The 24,005-nt window shown below is 32.6% G+C and overlaps 1 protein-coding gene across 1 annotated transcript in view; it reads left to right on the forward strand.

The window, feature by feature from the left end:
• The first annotated feature begins 3,121 nt into the window (after positions 1-3,121).
• Positions 3,122-24,005, forward strand: part of LOC144445766 (uncharacterized) — a 45,914-nt gene continuing 25,030 nt past the window's right edge. Inside the window, exon 1 of the mRNA XM_078135406.1 lies at positions 3,122-3,237. The gene's annotated coding sequence lies outside the window, so the exon portion shown is untranslated. The remainder of the gene's footprint in view (positions 3,238-24,005) is intronic.

Consider the following 24,005-nt stretch of genomic DNA (forward strand, 5'->3'; position numbering starts at 1 on the left):
ACACTGGATATGATTAGACCGTGTAATATAGGCTGACACTGGATATGATTACACCGTGTAATATGTGCCGACACTGGATATGATTAGACCGTGTAATATATGCTGGCACTGGATATGATTAGACCGTATAATATATGCCGACACTGGATATGAATGAATGAATGAATGAATGAATGAATGAATGAATGAATGAATGAATGAATCTTTATTTCACCAAAGTTAAACAATCACGAAAGAAAAGACTAAAGTTCGAATACAGAAAAAAAAAATGATAATAAAATATATTAACTCTGGTGGGGACCATGGAAATAGGTAAGCATACCTAGTAGATATGATTAGACCGTGTAATATATGCTGGCACTGGATATGAGTAGACCGTGTAATATATGCTGGCACTGGATATGAGTAGACCGTGTAATATATGCCGACACTGGATATGAGTAAACCGTGTAATATATGCCGACACTGGATATGAGTAGACCGTGTAATATAGGCTGGCACTGGATATGAGTAGACCTTGTAATATATGCCGACACTGGATATGATTACACCGTGTAATATATGCTGGCACTGGATATGAGTAGACCGTGTAATATATGCCGACACTGGATATGATTAGACCGTGTAATATAGGCTGTCAGTGGATATGATTACACCGTGTAATATATGCTGGCACTGGATATGAGTAGACCTTGTAATATATGCCAGCACTGGATATGATTACACCGTGTAATATAGGCTGTCAGTGGATATGATTACACCGTGTAATATATGCCGACACTGGATATGATTAGACCGTGTATGCCAGCACTGGATATGAGTACACCGTGTAATATATGCCGACACTGGATATGATTAGACCGTGTAATATATGCTGGCATTAGATATGATTAGACCGTGTAATATATGCCGACACTGGATATGAGTAGACTGTGTAATATATGCCGACACTGGATATGATTAGACCGTGTAATATATGCCGACACTGGATATGAGTAGACCGTGTAATATATGCCGACACTGGATATGAGTAGACCGTGTAATATAGACTGGCACTTGATATGATTAGACCGTGTAATATATGCTGGCACTGGATATGAGTAGACCGTGTAATATAGGCTGGCACTTGATATGAGTAGACCGTGTAATATATGCCGACACTGGATATGAGTAGACCGTGTAATATATGCCGACACTGGATATGATTAGACCGTGTAATATATGCTGGCACTGGATATGATTAGACCGTGTAATATAGGCTAGCACTTGATATGAGTAGACTGTGTAATATAGGCTGTCAGTGGATATGGTTGCAGGTTGCAGGTTTTAGAGCACATATTGTAACACAATCGACGAGGTTTTATTTGGAATATTATGCATCATTAACAGAATCCTACCTTCTTTCACGGTATGTTATCATGTGGCATGTCCTTGTTTAAGGTCATGTAATCACTTGACCTTGATTCTGTCATGTCACGCGATCCTTCATTTGATTCCGTTTTTAGCTTCATGTCATGACTCTTCCATTGTGTGCTAAGTTTGATGTTATTCATCGTCGTATTTTTACAGTATACTATTCAGTTGAATGAATCTAAATATTGTGAAAAGCGTAGAAATCTAATTATAACGTATTAAATGAACGGCCCCAGTCGGTTTCATTCAGTGTGGAAGTGTCAAGGCATAAACGAATTAGTTGCACTTGTGAAGAATAAGTAGACACAGTGGACAATAATGTTAACAAGTACACTTGAATTTACCATTGACATGGAAACTGAAACCAACCAATCAAAAGGGCAATACTTAATGTTAGTCAAACATGGAATGGTAAGCATGGCAACAAAAATATAAACAATTCTTTTCTTCACTAAACTATATTTTGTACTATTATAGCTGCAGTTGGATTTTTACCTGTGTTTTTCTTCCCAAGCAATCACAACCTACCGTTCTTGGCCTTACATAAAACAATCTAGTATTTCGGAAATCTATTTTCAATTTCAAATTTCATAATTTAAACCGGAAGGTAAAAAGAATTAATGTTGACAACTGTTTAGGTCATCATGAAAAAAATGGTTGATTGCTATGGTTACATGATTTATTCGGACACTCACGATTTATTCGGCGGATGGATATCAATATAAGGCAGACAGTACAGGCTCTTTGTAGTCGATATGTCTCACTAAGATCTCTAAAAGAAGAGTTTCTTGCGCGTATCAACCGTCGTCATGGCAACCGTTGATTAGATACATGCATCAACAAGACACAGTTTGCGCAAACTCGAAATCGTATTATTGGGGAAGACAGAACATAACAAGTGTATAGCTGTGGAATGATTCAGCGAATGAATTGACCGTCTGAGACAGCGATTGGTGTACATCGTATTTTACACACGAATATAGTAGCTTTCATACACTCACTGGAAATTCCAAGCTTTTTTTGACGTCGATGCATTGCCTTAATATGACCGATTCGACTTACAATCTGTGCGTTTAGCGAATTGCGGAGTGGGTTAACATTACACTACCTTCATCACTGACGTGTGTTGGATTGCTATCTGATGGACTATGGATGTGAGCAACATAATTGGCACCGATTGATCAAGCGAAAACGTTTTGATGTGGTAGCAGAGCCGCTTGGAGATATAGAACATAATGGATATATATTAACACCTTTGTTTGGCTTCTAAAATACGAAATATCTGTCTGAGGAATTGACATTTTATAAATGTCATGAAGAGAACAAATGGAGTTTTATTTGCTATACTTACTGAATGTGTTTGATACAGAATACAGCACTAACGAGTGCGTTGGTGTATAGACGTATTTGTAAAATGGGGCATGCCCTCAATTGTGATTGTTGTATACATGATTACTGTAGCCATATTGCTGGAGCGGTATATCGTACACAGAGTAAGTCAATACTACTGTACATGCAATTAAGTGAAATATCCGTTGTTGATAACAAGCACTGACCAAGTCATCACTTCCTTCACGATTCAAGGTTGGAATCTACAAATGTCGGAGCACTTCGCCGGCGCATGTGCGATACGTGATAAACACGTTAAGACCAGGTTTGACGTAATCTGATCTGCGTTAAAGCCGGAGGATACCACAACATGGCTGTCTATTCATCGTATGATGTGATTGGATTTGTAGACAAGAAATTCGGCAACAAAAATTACTGTAGAATACAATACAATACAAGGTGCCATTCAAGGAATATATTATTGCATTGAATTAGGTAAGTCAAATTGTTAATATAGTTGAAGTGTTAACTTATAGAATAGATTCATTGAAACCATTGTTACAGACCAGACTATTCCCAACACACAACACCTTTAAATGTGTATACATCGATATACATTGAAATTGATTTGAATTCACTGTACTGTGACACAGCTAGCAAACAAATCAAACACGACTTTCATATAGTAATGACATAATGTATAGGCTTTCATCCAAAAACATAGATTGCTTTTGTCATGCTAATTCAGTCATGGTAATATATGCCATATCTGAATACCAGCACACCGCGTTAGACGATCATAATCGTTTGCAACATCAGGTTCAAGTCCAATGATTCCACACTCCGATGTGTTTGGAAACACAGATATCGAGGAATTTGATAACCTTAGTAGTACATACTCGATCGAATACAAGTATATTTACACTCACAGACAGACAGACAGACAGGCAGGCAGGCAGGCAGGCAGGCAGGCAGGCAGGCAGACAGACAGACAGACAGACAGACAGACAGACAGACAGACAGACAGACAGACAGACAAACGAACAATTGTGCATCTATCTAATAATATGCATCAATCCAACTATCCCCCAACTCACAACGCGCGCGCGCACGCACACGCACATTAAGGTTTGCACGTAATGAGAGCACATAATGTAATGATATGTCAGGAATTTCATATTTCAGTCAAATATGTCTTGATGTCCGTGTATATCTGACTGCCTATGACCTCTGACCTTTGATTTATAAACCTCTTCATATCACGCCGAAATGTCAAAAGAAAACTATGGTTAAAATTTATAGCATCTATATATAAGCCGCCTCAGAACAAGGTGGCCTTACTCGTTATCGTATATCATTTATGATATATCTAATCTACTGTGTATATTATAATACGTGTTGATGCATATACCAATACGAATACACTAATTACTCCATTGAGTACTCGTAATGTATGATTACGTACAGAAAGTGTGTAATACTGGTAATGTATGGTTACGTACAGAAAGTGTGTAATACTGGCAATGTATGGTTACGTACAGAAAGTGTGTAATACTGGTAATGTATGGTTACGTACAGAAAGTGTGTAATACTGACAATGTATGGTTACGTACAGAAAGTGTGTAATACTGGCAATGTATGGTTACGTACAGAAAGTGTATAGTACTAGTAATGTATGGTTACGTACAGAAAGTGTGTAGTACTGGTAATGTATGGTTACCGAGAGAAAGTGTGTAGTACTCGTAATGTATGGTTACGTACAGAAAGTGTGTAATACTGGCAATGTATGGTTACGTACAGAAAGTGTGTAATACTGGCAATGTATGGTTACGTACAGAAAGTGTGTAATACTGGTAATGTATGGTTACGTACAGAAAGTGTGTAATACTGGCAATGTATGGTTACGTACAGAAAGTGTGTAGTACTGGTAATGTATGGTTACAGAGAGAAAGTGTGTAGTACTCGTAATGTATGGTTATGTACAGAAAGTGTGTAGTACTGGCAATGTATGGTTACGTACAGAAAGTGTGTAATAGTAACTGGTAATGTATGGTTACGTACAGAAAGTGTGTAATACTGGCAATGTATGGTTACATAGAGAAAGTGTGTAGTACTGGTAATGTATGGTTACGTACAGAAAGTGTGTAGTACTCGTAACGTATGGTTACATAGAGAAAGTGTGTAGTACTCGTAACGTACTGTTACGTACAGAAAGTGTGTAGTACTAGTAACGTACGGTTACGTACAGAAAGTGTGTAGTACTCGTAATGTATGGTTACACAGAGAAAGTGTGTAGTACTAATAAGGTATGGTAATACATAGAGAAATTGTAAATTGATGAAGAGGTTAAAGATTACAAATCTAGTTTTGACATACATACAGTTTAAAAATACCGTAATGCATAAATTTATGAACATAAAGAATATCATTGACCTATGAACATAAAGAATATCATTGAACTAATTGGGATGCTCTTGTTTTAGGATGGGGCCAGAATTTACGGCGAGGGGCGGGGTGAGATATTATTTTGGACACATTTTTTTCCGCAGCCCTCCCCCTCTTCGAGCTCTCAAAAATGCCATGCACCCCCCCCCCCCGAAATCAACCCAAGATCTAGTTCGTAGCCCAAAATATTTTAATGTGTAATTAAACATTATTACCCATCTCCACTTCAGAGATGTACATTATGGTTCACTACATTAAACTAATAATGGAAATGAACTTCAGCGTCCATACATAACAATGAGAGATTTCTTTATAAATATTAATACATGTGGGCTTTGCGAAAAAAGGTCTCACTTTGGGCTGTAACTTATACTTAGCCAGCAGGCTTTTCGCTTTCAATCTACGATTCTGGGCAGAAACAGCATCCCCCATTGTCGCGATGAGCCAATTATGTTAATTCCTAAAGTATGCAAATCAAACTGATTATATATTCAATTACTAAATTACAGCAAATTCATCGCGATCGATCGATTGATTTAGACACTTTCATATTATTTCATATTTGTTATATATTACTGTAACTCGGAATAGACTATTATATACATATTTGGATATTTGAACAGTATCAGCAAACAAAGACACTGAACTCCTAGTAACTGCACATACAGTTTGTGCACACCTTATATTTATATGTTGAGATGTAACTTAAAGTAGCGTTTTTCCTTCCTTCATACGATTAAATACACACTTCAGTATAACCCCAGTGTTGTTGTGTAAAGGATGGTTCTAACTGTGAAGTGATGTCTGAATGTGCGTGACCACACCCATGGTAGCCAGTGGGGAGGTTGTCGGAGGTGATGTCCCCCTCCCACAGTAAGCATTTTTCAAAACATAAGGACGTGTAGGAGGCCATTCAATGGCATAAAATATCAAACCATACACATTATCGAAAGCCAAAGAGTACTTGAAAATTGTCTTCAATACCCCAATTGTGCTCGAGTCAATACATTACTATACGACTGTATGGCTATATTACCTACACTTTAACTTAACCATTTAGCAGACACACACACATTTGCTTGGCTATTGACTGCCTCATAATTAAATGCATGATAGGTAAATGAAGTAAGTGTACAATTTTGAAAACTACAAGATAAATGACTGCTCCTGAGGTTTGAATGTTCAAAAAGTATCCAGAGAGAGAGAGAGAGAGAAAGAGAGAGAGAGAGAGAGAGAGAGAGAGAGAGAGAGAGAGAGAGAGAGAGAGAGACAGACAGACAGACAGACAGACAGACAGACAGACAGACAGACAGACAGACATACAGACACACACACACACACACACACACAAAGAGATATAGAGACAGACAGACAGAGAGACACAGAGTCTATTCAATACAACACTCCAAATGTAAGTCAGTTCAAAACAACACTCCAAATGTAAGTCAGTTCAAAACAACACTCCAAATGTAAGTCTATGCAACACTCCAAATGTAAGTCTATTCAATACAACACCCCAAATATAAGTCAATTCAATACAACACTCCAAATGTAAGTCTATGCAACACTCTAAATGTAAGTCCGTTCAATACAACACCCCAAATATAAGTCAATTCAATACAACACTCCAAATGTAAGTCTATGCAACACTCTAAATGTAAGTCCGTTCAATACAACACTCCAAATGTAAGTCAATTCAATACAACACAACACCCCAAATGTAAGTCTATGCAACACTCCAAATGTAAGTCCGTTCAATACAACAATCTAAATGTAAGTCCGTTCAATACAACACTCTAAATGTAAGTCCGTTCAATACAACACTCTAAATGTAAGTCAGTTCAATACAACACTCCAAATGTAAGTCAGTTCAATACAACACCCCAAATATAAGTCAATTCAATACAACACTCCAAATGTAAGTCTATGCAACACTCTAAATGTAAGTCCGTTCAATACAACACCCCAAATATAAGTCAATTCAATACAACACTCCAAATGTAAGTCTATGCAACACTCTAAATGTAAGTCCGTTCAATACAACACTCCAAATGTAAGTCAATTCAATACAACACAACACCCCAAATGTAAGTCTATGCAACACTCCAAATGTAAGTCCGTTCAATACAACAATCTAAATGTAAGTCCGTTCAATACAACACTCTAAATGTAAGTCCGTTCAATACAACACTCTAAATGTAAGTCAGTTCAATACAACACTCCAAATGTAAGTCAGTTCAATACAACACTCCAAATATAAGTCAGTTCAATACAACACTCCAAATGTAAGTCTATACAACACTCTAAATGTAAGTCTATGCAACACTCCAAATGTAAGTCTATTCAATACAACACTCCAAATGTAAGTCAGTTCAATACAACACTCCAAATGTAAGTCAGTTCAATACAATACTCCAAATGTAAGTCAGTTCAATACAACACTCCAAATGTAAGTCAGTTCAATACAACACTCCAAATGTAAGTCAGTTCAATACAACACTCCAAATGTAAGTCAGTTCAATACAATACTCCAAATGTAAGTCAGTTCAATACAACACTCCAAATGTAAGTCAGTTCAATACAACACTCCAAATATAAGTCAGTTCAATACAACACTCCAAATGTAAGTCAGTTCAATACAACACTCCAAATGTAAGTCAGTTCAATACAACACCCCAAATGTAAGTCAGTTCAATACAATACTCCAAATGTAAGTCTATGCAACACTCTAAATGTAAGTCTATGCAACACTCCTAATGTAAGTCTATTCAATACAACACTCCAAATGTAAGTCTATGCAACACTCCAAATGTAAGTCAGTTCAATACAACACTCCAATGTACGTCTATACAACACTCCAAATGTAAGTCCGTTCAATACAACACCCCAAATGTAAGTCTATTCAATACAGCACTCCAAATGTAAGTCTATACAACACTCCAAATGTAAGTCTATGCAACACTCCAAATGTAAGTCTATTCAATACAACACTCCAAATGTAAGTCTATACAACACTCCAAATGTAAGTCAATTCAATACAACACTCCAATGTTCAATACAACACGCCAAATGTATTCAGTTCAATACAACACTCCAAATGTAAGTCTGTAACAAATAAAATATGGTCTTCACAACTCTAAGATCATGAGGAATATCGATAATTATTGTCCAAATATATCGGATTGTTAAATTGTACAAATAATGTATATAGTAGTTAAATGATAAACATAGCATTGAGAGCAATCAATATTTCAGGATACGTAATGCTGTTATTGTGTAGTGTAGCGTCACCCCTTACACTCTCAGAGAGAAATTTACATGTATAGTTTTATTATACCACTTTAATATATAGAGTGACGACATATTATAATCTTTATGACGGTATAGTATTGAAATACATCTAATAATAATATCATTTAATAATCCTCACAAAACCCTGTGTAAACACCACAGACCATTCTTCGTAACCATGGAAACAATTGATCTAGATTACTGTATTTACTTGCAACAGAGAAAGCTTTAGGGAGGATATTGATAATGAACGGAAGACATAACAGTCAATATGACATAATTTATAACATGAACTTGATGGAAATAGATACATAACGGTTGATGGTGGAAATAGACATAACGGTTGATGATGTAAATAGACATGACGGTTGATGATGTAAATAGACATGACGGTTGACGATGTAAATACACATGACGGTTGATGATGTAAATATACATAACGGTTGATGGTGGAAACATACATGACGGTTGATGATGGAGAACATACATGACGGTTGATGATGGAAATTTACATGACGGTTGATGGTGGAAATTTACATGACGGTTGATGATGGAAACATACATGACGGTTGATGATGGAGAACATACATGACGGTTGATGGTGGAAATTTACATGACGGTTGATGATGGAGAACATACATGACGGTTGATGGTGGAAATTTACATGACGGTTGATGGTGTAAATAGACATGACGGTTGATGATGGAAACATACATGACGGTTGATGATGGAGAACATACATGACGGTTGATGATGGAAATTTACATGACGGTTGATGATGGAAATATACATGACGGTTGATGATGGAAATTTACATGACGGTTGATGATGGAAATAGACATGACGGTTGATGATGAAAATTTACATAACGGTTGATGATGGAAACATACATGACGGTTGATGGTGGAAACATACATGACGGTTGATGATGTAAATAGACATGACGGTTGATGATGTAAATAGACATGACGGTTGATGATGTAAATAGACATGACGGTTGATGATGGAAACATACATGACGGTTGATGATGTAAATATACATAACGGTTGATGATGGAAACATACATAACGGTTGATGGTGTAAATAGACGTAACTGTTGATGATGGAGAACATACATGACGGTTGATGATGGAAATTTACATGACGGTTCATGATGGAAACATACATGACGGTTGATGATGTAAATAGACATAACGGTTGATGATGGAAACATGGTGATGATGTAAATAGACATGACGGTTGATGATGTAAATAGACATGACGGTTGATGATGGAAATTTACATGACGGTTGATGATGGAAACATACATGACGGTTGTGGGTCGATGGGGGTATGTTAATATATATGCTTTCATCCAAAAACATAGTATCACGATAGAATGCTTTTGTCATGCTAATTCAGTCATGGTAATATATGCCATATCTGAATACCAGCACACCGCGTTAGACGATCATAATCGTTTGCAACATCAGGTTCAAGTCCAGTGACGTTTCACGCCGATGTGTTTGGAAACACAGATATTCAGGAATTGGCCATGGATAACCCTACTACATTCTCTATCGAATACAAGTATATTTACACACACACACACACACACACACACACACACACACACACACACACACACACACACACACACACACACACACACACATACATACATACATACATACACACACACACGTACGTACGTACGTACGTACGTACGTACATACATACATACATACGTACGTACGTACGTACATACATACATACATACATACATACATACATACATACATACATACATACATACATACATACATACATACATACATACACATACATACATACATACATACATACATACATACATACATACATACATACATACATACATATAAGTGCATGAGCAACGAGTGAAACAGTCCCAATCAATAAATCCAATCCGACATTTCGACTCAATATTCTTTGTCATATCAAGGCATGATAATATTGTAGGTCACTAAAAGTGTATGATGGAATAGAACGCCATATGATGGAATAGAACGCCATATGATGGAATAGAACGCCATATGATGGAATAGAACGCCATACCGCAAAGCCACGCGCACCAAAAAGAACCCTATTCAACACGCTTGAAAGATATAATAAGCGTAGTTAGTTATTCGGGAATGATGTAAATAATCTATTAATTCCACGGGGTTCCAACGTTCCGACATGGAAAATGATTTCAAAAAATAAATTACCTTTTTTACATGCATACACAGTGTTTATATAGTATAGAAAAACAAAATAAAATTTATTATTTCCTTTCGTTTCTTTTGTGTGTGTGTGTGTGTGTGTGTGTGTGTGTGTGTGTGTGTGTGTGTGTGTGTGTGTGTGTGATCGTTTTCGCCAAAACGACTCGGTCAATTGATATGAAATTTGGTACACATCTTCCTTATGGGATAAGGAAGATCTGATTAGGTTTTTAGGTTTTGGTAAACATCCAATAAATTCTAATGACTCATTTGCATAATTAACGGTTTTCAGCAATTAGTCTATATCTTATGAATTCAAGTTTCAAACTTCATATAATTTGGTACAAATATAAAAAGATCGTATATTACATATGCTTTATCAAGCTTGTTGATGTAACTTTAAGTCTTAATGAATCATTTGCATAATTAATGAATTTAGGCAATTAGGCTATATCTTAAGACTGCATACTTCAATTTCGATATAATTTAGTATATTCATTAAATATAACAAAATACATTTGTCCTATAAGATTTGTTGATGTACCTTACGGTGTTAATGAATAATTTGCGAAATTAATGATTTTCAGTAATTAGGCTATATCATAAGACTGCATACTTCGATTTCAATACCATTCAGTACATACATTAACCATAACAAATTGTATGTGGCCTATTCAATTTGTTGATGTACCTGACAGTGTTAATGAATAATTTGCATAATTAATGAGTTTCGGTAATTAGGCTATAACTTAAGAATATATATTTCAATTTTAATACAATTCAGTAAATACGTTAACCTTAATAAATCCCATATGTCCTGTAAAGTTTGTTGATATCGTCTTGCTATCATAACTACACTTCTACATCTACAACCGACATTTGTAATAATTGTAATATGTAATAAAAATTGCCGAAATTTGTAATAAAATGACATTAAGGAATGTCCTTCCTTCCAGACTAAAAAATGGGTTATCTAAATAAAGAAATCCAAGAATGCAAAATCATCATATCAAACGAAAGTAGCTTCAACAAGCATTAAATGAATTGATGAATATACTAACTAATGGAATAATTAATCAAGTTATCAATATTTCAATCAATCCGCATACATATATGTATGTATGTATGTATGTATGTATGTATGTATGTATGTATGTATGTATGTATGTATGTGTGTATGTATGCATGTGATGAGGAAGTGCAAGAATGATTGAACAAACGAACGAATGAATGAATGAACGAACGAACAAATCAATGAATGAATGAATGAATGAATGAATGAATGAATGAATGAATGAATGAATGAATGAATGACTGAGTGAATGAATGAATGAATGAACGAACGAACAAATGAACGAACGAACTAATTAATTAATTAATGGATGGATGGATGGATGGATGGATGGATGGATGTATGGATGGATGAATAAATGTATAAATGTACACTTCGTTATTCATCTATAATTCTTAGCGAAGTTTTGTTCGGGGATATTTTGCAATTCGACAGAATGTATTAGAAAATATGTGTTCGCGTGACATTTACATGAAATTTGTGAGATTTGTCGCCACTGATATGAATCAATTTGACTTATACCATCAATGTTTGAGTACAGAAGTCCCCTTTCAAATCATTACAGTGGTTTTCTATTCTTCATCAAGGTATTCAATTTAGAGGGGTTTTGGACGATGTGCATGGTTTCGTGAGCTGTGCACTTAAGATAGTGGATCATCATTTGAAATCTGATAGGGAAGGGATTTCAGGAATAGTTGACCAGTAATGAGTTCTGATTTAGATGAAAGACAGAAAAAAGGGAAGAATAACTTCTCCCGAATCCCATTTTCTAAACTAATTAATCCTATCTTCATTTCAATTAAATCAGAATTTTAAACTTCTGGAATGTTTTATAATAGCACAGCCAAATGTTGTTGTGGCCACTATATATAACATTACAAAACTGTTTGTATATTTACAGAAACTTGTACCAATTACGAGTACACCTGTAATAAAGTTGTTGAAAACTTGTAATAAAATTACCGAAATTTGTAATAAACTAACGACAATTGTTATAAAATTGCCGACATTTGTAATAAACTAACGACAATTGTAATAAAATTGCCGACATTTGTAATAAACTAACATTTGTAATAAAATTGCCGACATTTGTAATAAACTAACGACATCTGTAATAAAATTGCTGACATTTGTAATAAACTAACGACATTTGTAATAAAATTGCCGACATTTGTAATAAACTAACGACATGTGTAATAAAATTGCTGACATTTGTAATAAACTAACGACATTTGTAATAAAATTGCCGACATTTGTAATAAACTAACGACATGTGTAATAAAATTGCTGACATTTGTAATAAACTAACGACATTTGTAATAAACTAACGATATTTGTAAATAAAATTGCCGCCATCTTAAAGCTGAGATTTTTAAAACAGTATTTACATATAAATATACCTGATGTGATTGTATCATAGTACTGTAGATTATGTGGAGTGAATTGATAGAAAACCCACTAGTTTTCGGTTATTTACAATCAATGCCTCATCTTCACCAATTCTAGATTTCAACAGATTAAAAGCCTGAATCTATGAAACTTTATTAAAATTCCCTGCGTCGTATCTTTTTCTACAAGCCAGGGAAGTTTTGCGCCGATCTTTAGCATCAAAGTGGATACAGAACTATGATATAGTATGTATCTACTTCTATGATTGAAATCCAAAGTCCTTTCTTTAAATATCAGAGTTTATCGTTGGTTGGCCTATGAAAACTAAATCTAACATATGAACACTAAATCTAACATATACAAACTAAGTTTAACATGTACAAACTAAGTCTAATATATACAAACTAAGTCTAACATATACAAACTAAGTCTAATATATACAAACTAAGTCTAATATATACAAACTAAGTCTAATATGTACAAACTAAGTCTAATATATACAAACTAAGACTAATATATACAAACTAAGTCTAATATGTACAAACTAAGTCTAACATATACAAACTAAGTCTAATATATACAAACTAAGTCTAACATATACAAACTAAGACTAATATATACAAACTAAGTCTAATATATACAAACTAAGTCTAATATATACAAACTAAGTCTAATATATACAAACTAAGTCTAATATATACAAACTAAGTCTAATATATACAAACAGACTAATATATACAAACTAAGTCTAACATACACAAACTAAGTCTAACATATACAAACTAAGTCTAATATATACAAACTAAGACTAATATATACAAACTAAGTCTAACATATACAAACTAAGTCTAACATATACAAACTAAGTCTAATATATACAAACTAAGTCTAACATATACAAACTAAGTCTAACATATACAAACTAAGTCTAACATATACAAACTAAGTCTAATATATACAAACTAAGTCTAACATATACAAACTAAGTCTAACATATACAAACTAAGTCTAACATACACAAACTAAGTCTAACATATACAAACTAAGTCTAATATATACAAACTAAGTCTAATATATACAAACTAAGTCTAACATATACAAACTAAGACTAATATATACAAACTAAGTCTAACATATACAAACTAAGTCTAACATATACAAACTAAGTCTAACATACAAACTAAGTCTAACATATACAAACTAAGTCTAATATATACAAACTAAGTCTAACATATACAAACTAAGACTAATATATACAAACTAAGTCTAATATATACAAACTAAGTCTAACATATACAAACTAAGTCTAATATGTACAAACTAAGTCTAACATACACAAACTAAGTCTAATATATACAAACTAAGTCTAATATATACAAACTAAGACTAATATATACAAACTAAGTCTAGCATATACAAACTAAGTCTAACATATACAAACTAAGTCTAATATATACAAACTAAGTCTAACATATACAAACTAAGTCTAACATATACAAACTAAGTCTAACATATACAAACTAAGTCTAACATATACAAACTAAGTCTAATATGTACAAACTAAGTCTAATATATACAAACTAAGTCTAACATATACAAACTAAGTCTAACATATACAAACTAAGTCTAATATGTACAAACTAAGTCTAACATATACAAACTAAGTCTAACATATACAAACTAAGTCTAACATATACAAACTAAGTCTAATATATACAAACTAAGTCTAATATGTACAAACTAAGTCTAACATACACAAACTAAGTCTAACATATACAAACTAAGTCTAACATATACAAACTAAGTCTAATATATACAAACTAAGTCTAACATATACAAACTAAGTCTAACATATACAAACTAAGTCTAACATATACAAACTAAGTCTAACATATACAAACTAAGTCTAACATATACAAACTAAGTCTAATATATACAAACTAAGTCTAACATACACAAACTAAGTCTAACATATACAAACTAAGTCTAATATATACAAACTAAGACTAATATATACAAACTAAGTCTAACATATACAAACTAAGACTAACATATACAAACTAAGTCTAATATATACAAACTAAGACTAATATATACAAACTAAGTCTAACATACACAAACTAAGTCTAACATATACAAACTAAGTCTAATATATACAAACTAAGTCTAACATATACAAACTAAGTCTAACATATACAAACTAAGTCTAACATATACAAACTAAGTCTAATATATACAAACTAAGTCTAACATATACAAACTAAGTCTAACATATACAAACTAAGTCTAACATATACAAACTAAGTCTAACATATACAAACTAAGTCTAATATATACAAACTAAGTCTAACATATACAAACTAAGTCTAACATATACAAACTAAGTCTAATATATACAAACTAAGACTAATATATACAAACTAAGTCTAACATATACAAACTAAGACTAACATATACAAACTAAGTCTAATATATACAAACTAAGACTAATATATACAAACTAAGTCTAATATGTACAAACTAAGTCTAACATACACAAACTAAGTCTAACATATACAAACTAAGTCTAACATACACAAACTAAGTCTAATATATACAAACTAAGTCTAATATATACAAACTAAGTCTAACATATACAAACTAAGTCTAACATACACAAACTAAGTCTAACATATACAAACTAAGTCTAACATATACAAACTAAGTCTAATATATACAAACTAAGTCTAACATATACAAACTAAGTCTAACATATACAAACTAAGTCTAACATATACAAACTAAGTCTAACATATACAAACTAAGTCTAACATACACAAACTAAGTCTAATATATACAAACTAAGTCTAATATATACAAACTAAGTCTAACATATACAAACTAAGTCTAACATATACAAACTAAGTCTAATATATACAAACTAAGTCTAATATATACAAACTAAGTCTAACATATACAAACTAAGACTAATATATACAAACTAAGTCTAACATATACAAACTAAGTCTAACATATACAAACTAAGTCTAACATACAAACTAAGTCTAACATATACAAACTAAGTCTAATATATACAAACTAAGTCTAACATATACAAACTAAGACTAATATATACAAACTAAGTCTAATATATACAAACTAAGTCTAACATATACAAACTAAGTCTAATATGTACAAACTAAGTCTAACATACACAAACTAAGTCTAATATATACAAACTAAGTCTAATATATACAAACTAAGACTAATATATACAAACTAAGTCTAGCATATACAAACTAAGTCTAACATATACAAACTAAGTCTAATATATACAAACTAAGTCTAACATATACAAACTAAGTCTAACATATACAAACTAAGTCTAACATATACAAACTAAGTCTAACATATACAAACTAAGTCTAATATGTACAAACTAAGTCTAATATATACAAACTAAGTGTAACATATACAAACTAAGTCTAACATATACAAACTAAGTCTAATATGTACAAACTAAGTCTAACATATACAAACTAAGTCTAACATATACAAACTAAGTCTAACATATACAAACTAAGTCTAATATATACAAACTAAGTCTAATATGTACAAACTAAGTCTAACATACACAAACTAAGTCTAACATATACAAACTAAGTCTAACATATACAAACTAAGTCTAATATATACAAACTAAGTCTAACATATACAAACTAAGTCTAACATATACAAACTAAGTCTAACATATACAAACTAAGTCTAACATATACAAACTAAGTCTAACATATACAAACTAAGTCTAATATATACAAACTAAGTCTAACATACACAAACTAAGTCTAACATATACAAACTAAGTCTAATATATACAAACTAAGACTAATATATACAAACTAAGTCTAACATATACAAACTAAGACTAACATATACAAACTAAGTCTAATATATACAAACTAAGACTAATATATACAAACTAAGTCTAACATACACAAACTAAGTCTAACATATACAAACTAAGTCTAATATATACAAACTAAGTCTAACATATACAAACTAAGTCTAACATATACAAACTAAGTCTAACATATACAAACTAAGTCTAATATATACAAACTAAGTCTAACATATACAAACTAAGTCTAACATATACAAACTAAGTCTAACATATACAAACTAAGTCTAACATATACAAACTAAGTCTAATATATACAAACTAAGTCTAACATATACAAACTAAGTCTAACATATACAAACTAAGTCTAATATATACAAACTAAGACTAATATATACAAACTAAGTCTAACATATACAAACTAAGACTAACATATACAAACTAAGTCTAATATATACAAACTAAGACTAATATATACAAACTAAGTCTAATATGTACAAACTAAGTCTAACATACACAAACTAAGTCTAACATATACAAACTAAGTCTAACATACACAAACTAAGTCTAATATATACAAACTAAGTCTAATATATACAAACTAAGTCTAACATATACAAACTAAGTCTAACATACACAAACTAAGTCTAACATATACAAACTAAGTCTAACATATACAAACTAAGTCTAATATATACAAACTAAGTCTAACATATACAAACTAAGTCTAACATATACAAACTAAGTCTAACATATACAAACTAAGTCTAACATATACAAACTAAGTCTAACATACACAAACTAAGTCTAATATATACAAACTAAGTCTAATATATACAAACTAAGTCTAACATATACAAACTAAGTCTAACATACACAAACTAAGTCTAACATATACAAACTAAGTCTAACATATACAAACTAAGTCTAACATATACAAACTAAGTCTAATATATACAAACTAAGTCTAACATATACAAACTAAGTCTAACATATACAAACTAAGTCTAATATATACAAACTAAGTCTAATATATACAAACTAAGTCTAATATATACAAACTAAGTCTAACATATACAAACTAAGTCTAATATATACAAACTAAGTCTAATATATACAAACTAAGTCTAACATATACAAACTAAGTCTAACATATACAAACTAAGTCTAACATATACAAACTAAGTCTAACATATACAAACTAAGTCTAACATATACAAACTAAGTCTAACATATACAAACTAAGTCTAACATATACAAACTAAGTCTAATATATACAAACTAAGTCTAATATATACAAACTAAGTCTAACATATACAAACTAAGTCTAACATGTACAAACTAAGTCTAACATATACAAACTAAGTCTAACATATACAAACTAAGTCTAACATATACAAACTAAGTCTAACATACACAAACTAAGTCTAATATATACAAACTAAGTCTAATATATACAAACTAAGTCTAACATATACAAACTAAGTCTAACATACACAAACTAAGTCTAACATATACAAACTAAGTCTAACATATACAAACTAAGTCTAACATATACAAACTAAGTCTAACATATACAAACTAAGTCTAACATATACAAACTAAGTCTAACATATACAAACTAAGTCTAATATATACAAACTAAGTCTAATATATACAAACTAAGTCTAACATATACAAACTAAGTCTAACATGTACAAACTAAGTCTAACATATACAAACTAAGTCTAACATATACAAACTAAGTCTAACATATACAAACTAAGTCTAACATACACAAACTAAGTCTAATATATACAAACTAAGTCTAATATATACAAACTAAGTCTAACATATACAAACTAAGTCTAACATACACAAACTAAGTCTAACATATACAAACTAAGTCTAACATATACAAACTAAGTCTAACATATACAAACTAAGTCTAATATATACAAACTAAGTCTAACATATACAAACTAAGTCTAACATATACAAACTAAGTCTAATATATACAAACTAAGTCTAATATATACAAACTAAGTCTAATATATACAAACTAAGTCTAACATATACAAACTAAGTCTAATATATACAAACTAAGTCTAATATATACAAACTAAGTCTAACATATACAAACTAAGTCTAACATATACAAACTAAGTCTAACATATACAAACTAAGTCTAACATATACAAACTAAGTCTAATATATACAAACTAAGTCTAACATATACAAACTAAGTCTAACATATACAAACTAAGTCTAACATATACAAACTAAGTCTAACATATACAAACTAAGTCTAATATATACAAACTAAGTCTAACATACACAAACTAAGTCTAACATATACAAACTAAGTCTAACATATACAAACTAAGTCTAATATCTGAACACTAAATCAAATATCTCATCAAGCCAAAGACAAGAATTTCAAAACCAATCCTAACACCTGAAAGCTATAGGCTAATATCACAAAACTAAGCCTACTATCTCAAAAAGTGAAATAACTCAAAAGTAAGTCTAATATCTCAAAATTGAATTAAATGTCTAAAAACAAAGTGAAATATCTCAAAATTAAGTAGTCTGATATCTCAAATCTACTTCTGGTATATAAACCCTAAGTCTAATATCTAGGTTTGCTTTGCTTAGATCTGGTAATTAAGCCTTGCCTACCAGTGGTAATTAATGGAAAGCCTTGTCTGTTATTGGTAATTAATGATATGATTTACCTGTCATTGGTAATTAATGGTAAGCTTTACCTGTCATTGGTAATTAATGGTAAGCTTTACCTGTCATTGGTAATTAATGGTAAGCGTTACCTGTCATTGGTAATTAATGGTAAGCTTTACCTGTCATTGGTAATTAATGAAAGCCTTGTCTGTTATTGGTAATTAATGATATGATTTACCTGTCATTGGTAATTAATGGTAAGCTTTACCTGTCATTGGTAATTAATGGTAAGCTTTACCTGTCATTGGTAATTAATGGTAAGCGTTACCTGTCATTGGTAATTAATGGTAAGCTTTACCTGTCATTGGTAATTAATGGTAAGCTTTACCTGTCGTTGGTAATTATTGGTACGCCTTACCTGTCAGTGGTAATTAATGGTACGCCTAAACTGTCAGTGGTAATTAATGGTAAGCTTTACCTGTCATTGGTAATTAATGGTAAGCTTTACCTGTCATTGGTAATTAATGGTAAGCTTTACCTGTCATTGGTAATTATTGGTACGCCTTACCTGTCAGTGGTAATTAATGGTACGCCTTACCTGTCAGTGGTAATTAATGGTAAGCTTTACCTGTCAGTGGTAATTAATGGTAAGCTTTACCTGTCATTGTAATTAATGGTACGCCTTACTTGTCAGTGGTAATTAATGGTAAGCTTTACCTGTCATTGGTAATTAATGGTAAGCTTTACCTGTCATTGGTAATTATTGGTATGCCATACCTGTCATTGGTAATTAATGGTAAGCTTTACCTGTCATTGGTAATTAATGGTAAGCTTTACCTGTCATTGGTAATTAACGGTAAGCTTTACCTGTCATTGGTAATTAATGGTAAGCTTTACCTGTCATTGGTAATTATTGGTATGCCATACCTGTCATTGGTAATTATTGGCATGCCTTACCTGTCATTGGTAATTAATGGTACGCCTTACCTGTCATTGGTAATTAATGGTAAGCTTTACCTGTCATTGGTAATTAATGGTACGCCTTACCTGTCAGTGGTAATTAATGGTAAGATTTACCTGTCAGTGGTAATTAATGGTACGCCTTACCTGTCAGTGGTAATTAATGGTAAGCTTTACCTGTCATTGGTAATTAATGGTAAGCTTTACCTGTCATTGGTAATTATTGGTACGCCTTACCTGTCAGTGGTAATTAATGGTAAGCTTTACCTGTCATTGGTAATTAATGGTAAGCTTTACCTGTCATTGGTAATTAATGGTAAGCCTTACCTGTCAGTGGTAAGTAATGGTAAGCTTTACCTGTCATTGGTAATTATTGGTACGCCTTACCTGTCAGTGGTAATTAATGGTACGCCTTACTTGTCAGTGGTAATTAATGGTAAGCTTTACCTGTCATTGGTAATTAATGGTAAGCTTTACCTGTCATTGGTAATTAATGGTACGCCTTACTTGTCAGTGGTAATTAATGGTAAGCTTTACCTGTCAGTGGTAATTAATGATAAGCTTTACCTGTCATTGGTAATTAATGGTACGCCTTACTTGTCAGTGGTAATTAATGGTAAGCTTTACCTGTCATTGGTAATTAATGGTAAGCTTTACCTGTCATTGGTAATTAATGGTACGCCTTACCTGTCAGTGGTAATTAATGGTACGCCTTACCTGTCAGTGGTAATTAATGGTAAGCTTTACCTGTCATTGGTAATTATTGGTACGCCTTACCTGTCAGTGGTAATTAATGGTACGCCTTACCTGTCATTGGTAATTAATGGTAAGCTTTACCTGTCATTGGTAATTATTGGTACGCCTTACCTGTCAGTGGTAATTAATGGTACGCCTTACCTGTCATTGGTAATTAATGGTAAGCTTTACCTGTCATTGGTAATTATTGGTACGCCTTACCTGTCAGTGGTAATTAATGGTACGCCTTACCTGTCAATGGTAATTAATGGTAAGCTTTACCTGTCATTGGTAATTAATGGTAAGCTTTACCTGTCATTGGTAATTAATGGTAAGCTTTACCTGTCATTGGTAATTATTGGTAAGCTTTACCTGCCAGTGGTAATTAATGGTAAGCTTTACCTGTCATTGGTAATTATTGGTACGCCTTACCTGTCAGTGGTAATTAATGGTACGTCTTACCTGTCAGTGGTAATTAATGGTAAGCTTTACCTGTCATTGGTAATTAATGGTAAGCTTTACCTGTCATTGGTAATTATTGGTATGCCATACCTGTCATTGTTAATTAATGGTACGCCTTACCTGTCAGTGGTAATTAATGGTAAGCTTTACCTGTCAGATGTAATTAATGGTAAGCTTTACCTGTCAGATGTAATTAATGGTACGCCTTACCTGTCATTGGTAATTAATGGTAAGCTTTACCTGTCAGTGGTAATTAATGGTAAGCTTTACCTGTCAGTGGTAATTAATGGTAAGCTTTACCTGTCATTGGTAATTAATGGTAAGCTTTACCTGTCATTGGTAATTATTGGTACGCCTTACCTGTCAGTGGTAATTAATGGTATGCCTTACCTGTCAGTGGTAATTAATGGTAAGCTTTACCTGTCATTGGTAATTAATGGTAAGCTTTACCTGTCATTGGTAATTAATGGTACGCCGTACTTGTCAGTGGTAATTATTGGTACGCCTTACCTGTCATTGGTAATTAATGCTAAGCTTTACCTGTCAGTGGTAATTAATGGTAAGCTTTACCTGTCATTGGTAATTAATGGTAAGCTTTACCTGTCATTGGTAATTATTGGTACGCTTTACCTGTCATTGGTAATTAAAGGTTAGCCTTACCTGTCATTCGTAATTAATGGTAAGCTTTACCTGTCAGTGGTAATTAATGGTAAGCTTTACATATCTATGGTAATTATTGGTACGCTTTACCTGTCATTGGTAATTAATGCTAAGCTTTACCTGTCAGTGGTAATTAATGCTAAGCTTTACCTGTCAGTGGTAATTATTGGTACGCTTTACCTGTCATTGGTAATTAAAGGTTAGCCTTACCTGTCATTCGTAATTAATGGTAAGCTTTACCTGTCAGTGGTAATTAATGGTAAGCTTTACCTGTCATTGGTAATTAATGGTAAGCTTTACCTGTCAGTGGTAATTAATGGTAAGCTTTACCTGTCAGTGGTAATTAATGGTAAGCTTTACCTGTCAATGGTAATTAATGGTAAGCTTTACCTGTCATTGGTAATTAATGGTAAGCTTTACCTGTCATTGGTAATTAATGGTAAGCTTTACCTGCCAATGGTAAGTAATGGTAAGCTTTACCTGTCATTGGTAATTAATGGTAAGCTTTAACTGTCATTTGTAATTATTGGTAAGCCTTACCTGTTCGTGGTAATTAATGGTAAGCGTTACCTGTCAGTGGTATGTAAAGGTAAGCCTTACCTGTCAGACTAATGGTTAGAGTGGCCGACTTGGAATATTCAGGTTGCAGGTTCGAACCCCATCGTTGCCGTTTGTTTCTGAATGGCTAAAGTCATTGGGCAAGATTTGAACAACAAGAGAAATATTTTTACAATGTTATGCCAGTGTGACAACAAATACTGTTCATTTTTGGCATTAGGTACTTCTTACAATTATGTAATATTAAAGTCCTATTGGAATGCAGGTATTGTGAAGGGTTATTCCGAGTAAAGTATAAAATGCTGACAATGGGTAGGTGTGTGTGGGCATGTTATCTGTCTCCGTCGATCTTGGCCATTCTCCATTGTAAGTTTACTGTACCTGAAATGCCATGTGACGCAACTTCCGCCCTTTTATGTGCGAGGGATAAGACAAGTGCCTAAATCCTTTTATATGATTTCGTATATCATGAATATTTATTAGGCTTAAGACCTGGCGTGATTTTCTCGCACTGAAATTGGGCTTTGAATATGACACAAATTTACCAATGACCTGTTATGGTAGTTACATCATGAATATTAATTAGGTTAACATTGATGAAAAATATTCAATAAGCTTCTGGCCATTTGATTGAGATTGCAGTGAGTGTAGACATTGAGAGGTGATGAACTGTAGTGGCAGGTACAGTTCCTGTCCACCTGATATCTTTCCTTGATACAGTAAGCAAAGTGCATATCAAATGACAGTTGGTCATAATTATTTTGAAAATATGAAATCGTGTTGCTATGATACGTATTTTGTGTTGCTTTTTATGGTTTCTCAAATGTATGATGTTATTACATTGATGCAGTACAGTATATAATTGATATTGCAATGTGACTTTAGGATTGTATGTCACTGTGGCTGCACATAGTGATGATTTCAATCAATTGC

Source organism: Glandiceps talaboti, chromosome 14 (assembly GCF_964340395.1).
Source record: "Glandiceps talaboti chromosome 14, keGlaTala1.1, whole genome shotgun sequence".
Taxonomy (NCBI): Eukaryota; Metazoa; Hemichordata; class Enteropneusta; family Spengelidae; genus Glandiceps; species Glandiceps talaboti.